This window comes from Bison bison, unplaced genomic scaffold (genome assembly GCF_000754665.1).
Source record: "Bison bison bison isolate TAMUID 2011002044 unplaced genomic scaffold, Bison_UMD1.0 scf7180017864105, whole genome shotgun sequence".
In the NCBI taxonomy this organism is placed as follows: Eukaryota; Metazoa; Chordata; class Mammalia; order Artiodactyla; family Bovidae; genus Bison; species Bison bison.
Genome location: NW_011494677.1, coordinates 11,428,504 through 11,435,165, shown reverse-complemented (window position 1 = coordinate 11,435,165; position 6,662 = coordinate 11,428,504). Strand labels below are relative to the sequence as shown.

General features: G+C 40.0%; 1 long non-coding RNA gene across 1 annotated transcript in view; it reads left to right on the top strand.

The window, feature by feature from the left end:
- The window catches only part of LOC104987774, a 24,149-nt gene extending 23,689 nt beyond the window's left edge, over positions 1–460 (top strand). Inside the window, exon 4 of the long non-coding RNA XR_825169.1 lies at positions 420–460. This is a non-coding gene — a long non-coding RNA (uncharacterized LOC104987774). The remainder of the gene's footprint in view (positions 1–419) is intronic.
- The last annotated feature ends 6,202 nt before the right edge of the window (positions 461–6,662 follow it).

The window sequence follows — 6,662 nt, the reverse complement described above, 5'->3', positions numbered from 1 at the left end:
GATGGCTGGACCAGTTTTTTGTGGGGGTGGGGGGCGGTTGGGCAGGATGCAGGTGGAAGGACAGCAGGCATCACTAGTGGGTAGACTTTCCACAACACCCACCACCACCACCCAAGTACCAAGGGCCTCACAGGCAAAGCAGTCTTTAATTTTATCAACAGGTTTAAGATTATTAGCAAATTTCTAAACTCTTTGGATCTCAGTTTTATCATTTCTAAATTAAATGTTTGATCTATGTCCATGTTACTTGCTCAGTTGTGTCTGACTCTTTGTCACCCCATGGACTGTAGCCTGCCAGGCTCCTCTGTCCATGGAATTCTCTAGGCAAGAATATTGGAATGGGTTGGAGTGGGTTGCCATTCCCCACTCCAGAGGATCTTCCCAACCCAGGGATTCAACCCAGGTCTCTTGTATTGCAGGCAGATTCTTTACCATCTGAGCCACCAGGGAAGACTTAAATGGATTATACTACTACTACTACTACTAACTACTACTACTAAGTCACTTCAGTCGTGTCCGACTCTGTGCGACCCCAGAGACGGAAGCCCACCAGGCTCCCCCGTCCCTGGGATTCTCCAGGCAAGGTACTGGAGTGGGGTGCCATTGCCTTCTCCAAAATGGATTATATTTGACCTCTAAAATATTTCCAGCTTCAACATTGTGTGATTCTGTTAAACATATTTGTCAAACACTTAATTTCTAATAGTAAAAAGGCATATATATATATATATATATATATAATTTGGGAAATATTACTGTTATTTTTATACTTATGTTTATGTTAATAGGAAGGAAAAGATAGCTGTCCCCAAGGACCAGTTCTTATAAATTCATACAAAATAAGTTGAAGAAATCTTTCACGTTCTGTAAAGTATCAAACAAGCAGGAACTGGAATTTGGATTAGTGCCAAGAGACTAATTAGAATTCACTAGAATTTCATTCATTCCTGTATATCTAGTACTAAAACATGTTTAGAAGCAAAAATTAATAGTTTTATGTAAGTATGTGATGCTCAAGGCTTTTTTAGGGGAAATAAGCATCCCAAGTAAAAGCACAATGTGCTTATTTACCTTGAACATCTAACAAAAGAAAGAACAAAGACTTTATTTAAAGAATGATATAAGAATAATACAACACAGACTAGAAACATTTTCTTCCTCTTCTCTCCATGCCCCTGGCAAAAATAAAAATGAAAATTCTGGCTCTCATAATCATCTCAGGTATTACCTGCCCAGCAATCCTGCTTCATTTTCCAGCCCATCCACCTTCCTCCTCTCCTAGGTCACTAAGTCAGTTCCGTTCTCAAAGCTTTAACAACTCCTCACCTGCCTTCTCACATGACCTTTTTCTGTTTCACTGAGAAAACAGCGATGATGAAAAGAAACATCCAGGGGAAATGGATGAAGATGCTCTAAAGGTATAAACTTCTAGTTATGAGATGAATAAACCCTGGGATATAATGTACACATGTTGACTATAGTTAAGAACACTGTGCTGTACTTCTCCAAGTTGCTAAGAGAGTAGAAGCATTCTGACCATATAATGAGAGGAAACAATGTACTATTAGCCACAGCCAAGCCTTACATCTCCTATTTCATCTCCCGATGTCACCCCCTGCTTGATACACTCTAGTCACACTGGTTCTTAACTATATCATGCTTTCTTCTGCTTTAGAACCTTAGAGTTTCAGTTCATTCTTCCTGAAATGTTCCTTTCATTCTCTTCTTTCTTGCTTCTATTTAAATGTTATTTGGTTATAAAGGCCTTACTGAACACTCTAAATATCAGAACAAGGCCCTGACCTCCACACTCCTGTTTGCCACAACATTCTCCCACTCTGATGACATGTACTTGTTTACTTGTTTATTAAATAATTTTTTCTTGTTAGACTATAAGCTTCGTGGAACTAGTTATCTTGTCTGTTTTCTTCCTTATTGTATTATTGATTTCAAGCTCAGGATCTGACACCTTGTAGGTGCACAACAAATGTTTATTGAATAAATACACAGATAGTGGCAAATAAATTCTACAATATGATTTCAAAATGTATTTCCACTTATAACTAATTGCTTTCTAATCTGCATTGCACCTTGCTTGAGGGGACTCAATATATGATGCGAGAGATTAAAGCCTTTGAGAATATTGTTGAAGAGGAAAGAGGTATTTATAGGTGAATGGAAACAACTTTATCTTCTCAGTGTTTGGAGAGTGAAGTAAACAGCATCTGGTTAACCTCTGTTCAATTGGTTTTTAAAATATACCTTCTACATTAAATAGCCAACACATACTGGAGATTTATCCAGTAGCTTTATCCAATCTTGAAGTAAATTCAGAAGAGCACAATTAACATGCAAGCCAACGTCTGTGACCTGGATAAAGCAGGTTGACCAGTTGGAAGGATAATTAGCTTTGGAAATAGATCTGGATTCAAATCTCACTTTGAATTTGAAAGTCCTAGGGAAAACAAGAGTGAATAGCTTCTCTGAAGGCATCCAGTGAGGCAGTAAAGATGGTAACATTCGAACTGAGAGTTTGACCACAGAAGCTGTACTTTAACCAATGCACCATCAGGTAGTCCTGCCACTTAACTAATGATAAACCTTGAATGAATTATTTAATCCTTCTGAGCCCCATTGTCCTCAGATGTAGGGATTTTCCCTGGTTTGTAGGAGGTGCTTAAAGCACGCTAGCCTGTCTGTATATTTTTAAATAATATCTTCCTTCAACATTTCGCTTAATCAAAAGAAATGTCTGACCTCAATCTGCCCTAGGTGGTTCATTTTAATATCTGACCAAAATAAAGTGTTCTGATATGGAATTATTTTTCCCTTTCAAAGAGCTCTTGCAAAATCTCTCTGCTTTTAAATGTAGATAATATTGTCCTACTGAGTATAGTTCATATAGCTTTTATTACACACTTTGAAAATTATATAAGGAAAACTTTAATTATAAATTGTTAAGAATCTGAGAATTTAAAGGACAGCTAACCCATTTTATGGGCAGTGGATATGCACGAAAGTATGTTTGCTAAAAACAGAAATACCGAGATAATTATTATAATGAATTGCTTTCCTAGGTAGCATACAGCAAGATAATAAACATTACAGATGACTACTGTATGAAATCTCATTGTTAGTCTTTTGAATTTTCCCTAATCCAGATCGTACTCACGTTGCACAGAGTTAACTAGAACACGTACACATTGCAAAGGTGCACATGGCTCTCTGCAGGATTCCCATGGACAGGGCAGCCATCAGTGCAGTGCTGTGCAAACTGAGGACCAGCTGATGGTGCACTGGGTGAAGTACAGCTTCCGTGGTCAAACTCTCAGTTCGAATGTTACCATCTTTACTGCCTCACTGGATGCCTTCAGAGAAGCTATTCACTCTTGTTTTCCCTAGAGTCACTCTTGTACAAAATGAACATAACAATAGTCTTTCTTCATTTGGAGATGTAAATGAATGAATAAAGTAAATCTTTTAAAATGGAACCTACTAGAGATCTCTTCAAGAAAATTAAAGATACCAAGGGGATGTTTCATGCAAAGATAGGCTCAATAAAGGACAGAAATAGTATGGACCTAACAGAAGCAGAAGGTATTAAGAAGAGGTGGCAGGAATACCCAGAAGAACTATACAAAAAAAGATCTTCATGACCCAGATAATCACGGTGGTGTGATCACTCACCTAGAGCCAGACATCCTGGAATGCAAAGTAAAGTCAGCTTTAGAAAGCATCACTACGAACAAAGCTAATGGAGGTGATGGAATTCCAGTTGAGCTATTCCAAATCCTGAAAGATGATGCTGTGAAAGTGCTGCACTCAATATACCAGCAAATTCGGAAAACTCAGCAGTGGCCACAGGACCAGAAAAGGTCAGTTTTCATTCCAATCCCAAAGAAAGGCAATGCCAAAGAATGCTGAAACTACCATACAATTGCACTCATCTCACATGCTAGTAAAGTAATGCTCAAAATGCTCCAAGCCAGGCTTCAGCAATACGTGAACCGTGAACTTCCAGATTCAAGCTGGTTTTAGAAAAGGCAGAGGAACCAGAGATCAAATTGCCAATATCTGCTGGATCATGGAATAAAGAGAGTTCCAGAAAAACATCTATTTCTGCTTTATTGACTATGCCAAAGCCTTTGACTGTGAGGATCACGATAAACTGGAAAATTCTGAAAGAGATGGGAATCCCAGACCACCTGACCTGCCTCCTGAGAAATCTGTATGCAGGTCAGGAAGCAACAGTTAGAAGTGGATGTGGAACAACAGACTGGTTCCAAATAGGAAAAGGAGTACGTCAAGGCTGTATATTGTCACCCTGTTTATTTAACTTATATGCAGAGTACATCATGAGAAAATCTGGGCTGGAAGAAGCACAAGCTGGAAAGAAGATTGCCGGGAGAAATATCAATAACCTCAGATATGCAGATGATACCACCCATATGCAGAAAGTGAAGAGCCTCTTGATGAAAGTGAAAGAGGAAAGTGAAAAAGTTGGCTTAAAGCTCAACATTCAGAAAAATAAGATCATGGCATCCGTCCTTTCACTTCATGGGAAATAGATGGGGAAACAGTAGAAACAGTGGCTGACTGTATCTTTTTGGGCTTCAAAATCACTGGTGACTGCAGCCATGAAATTAAAAGACGCTTACTCCTTGGAAGGAAAATTATGACCAACCTAGATAGTATATTCAAAAGCAGAGACGTTACTTTGCCAACAAACGTCCATCTAGTCAAGGCTATGGTTTTTCCAGTGGTCATGGATGGATGTGAGAGTTGGACTATAAAGAAAGCTGAGCACAGAAGAATTGATGCTTTTGAACTGTGGTGTTAGAGAAGACTCTTGAGAGTCCCTTGGACTGCAAGGAGATCCAACCAGTCCATCCTAAAGGAAATCAGTCCTGGTTGTTCATTGGAAGGACTGATGCTGAAGCTGAAACTCTAGTATTTTGGCCACCTGATGCGAAGAGCTGAGTCATTTGAAAAGACCCTGATGTTGGGAAAGATTGAAGGCAGGAGGAGAAGGGGATGACAGAGGATTAGATGGTTATATGGCATCACTGACTTAATGGACATTAGTTTGGGTGGCAGTTGGTGATGGACAGGGAGGCCTGGCATGCTGCGGTTCATGGGGTCACAGAGAGTCGGACATGACTGAGCAACTGAACTGTAAATGCTACTGATTTATTTTATTGTTGTTATTAGTGGAACTAATTCTCTGTTAGGATGTCTGGATTGATGTAAAGATTACATACTGAGAAATAGTACAGTCTGTTCTTTAAAATGAAAAATGAAGTCTATTCTTTATCTGTAGGAAGTATGACTTAGGCATGGATAGAGTGACTGCCGGACAAACAGTAGAGAATATTTGATGTAAAGACAAAGCCAGTGCTGTGCCCTCATAGCTATATATAGATAAAAATTACACTAGCAGCCTACTTCTTTTACTTCTGTTTTTCATATAAGATGTTAGCAGTAGTTTGAAGTAAAATTCCTGGTGAGCAGAGTGCAGATTGCTTTTGACAAAAGTTAAGCTAGTAGGTTATGTTTTTCTTCAGTCACTCAGTTGGGTCTCATCTTTTGAGACACAACTGTACCCTGCCCTGTCCATGAACTGTACCCTGGCAGGCTCCTCTGTCCATGAGATTTCCCAGGCAAGAATAATGGAGTGGGTTGCTCTTTCCTTCTCTAGGGGAAGAATCTTCCCTTCTCCCTAAAGGCTCTAGTCTCTGAATATGTTATATCACACACACGCCAAAAAAAAAAAAAAGACTTTCCAAATGTAATTACAGTCACAGACTAAAACAGAGAAAGTATCCTAGATTATCCCAATGTGCCCAATCTAATTTTAGCCATCCCTAAAAGCCGAGAACTTTCTCTTGATGGAGTCAGACAGACTGGAAGAAGGAGAATTTTGAGAAATGAGACAGAGAGGCAGATCACAGAGATTCAAAATAGGAGAACTTTTTCCACTAGTGATAACTTTGAAGGCCGTGGGGACCATGAGCCAGAAAATAGAAGAAACTGAGACTGAGCCTCAGATGATAGCCAGCAAGGCCCCAGGAGCCTCAACCCCACAGAACTGAATTCTGCCACAATAAAAGGAAGCAGACTTCATTGATGGAAACCTTGACTTAAGCCTGTTGTGAATGAGAGCTCAAAAGCCAACTAAGCCTTCTGGAACTTAGGAACTCTGGTCTGTTTTAAAAATCTGAGTTTGATCATTTGTCAAGGCAGCAATAGAAAACTAATACAGTGTAGGACTGAAATAGTTCAGTTCAGTCACTCAGTTGAGTCCAGCTCTTTGTGACCCCATTAATTGCAGCACACCAGTCCTCCCTGTCCATCACCAATTTCCGGAGTTCACCCAAACTCATGCCCGTTGAGTCGGTGATGCCATCCAGCCATCTCATCCTCTGTCATCCCCTTCTCCTCCTGCCCCCAATCCCTCCCAGCATCAGGGTCTTTTCCAATGAGTCAACTCTTCGCATGAGGTGGCCAAAGTAGCTTTAGCATCATTCCTTCCACAGAAATCCCAGGGCTGATCTCCTTCAGAATGGACTGGTTGGATCTCCTTGCAGTCCAAGGGACTCTCAAGAGTCTTCTCCAACACCACACTTCAAAAGCATCAATTCTTCGGCGCTCAGCCTTCTTCA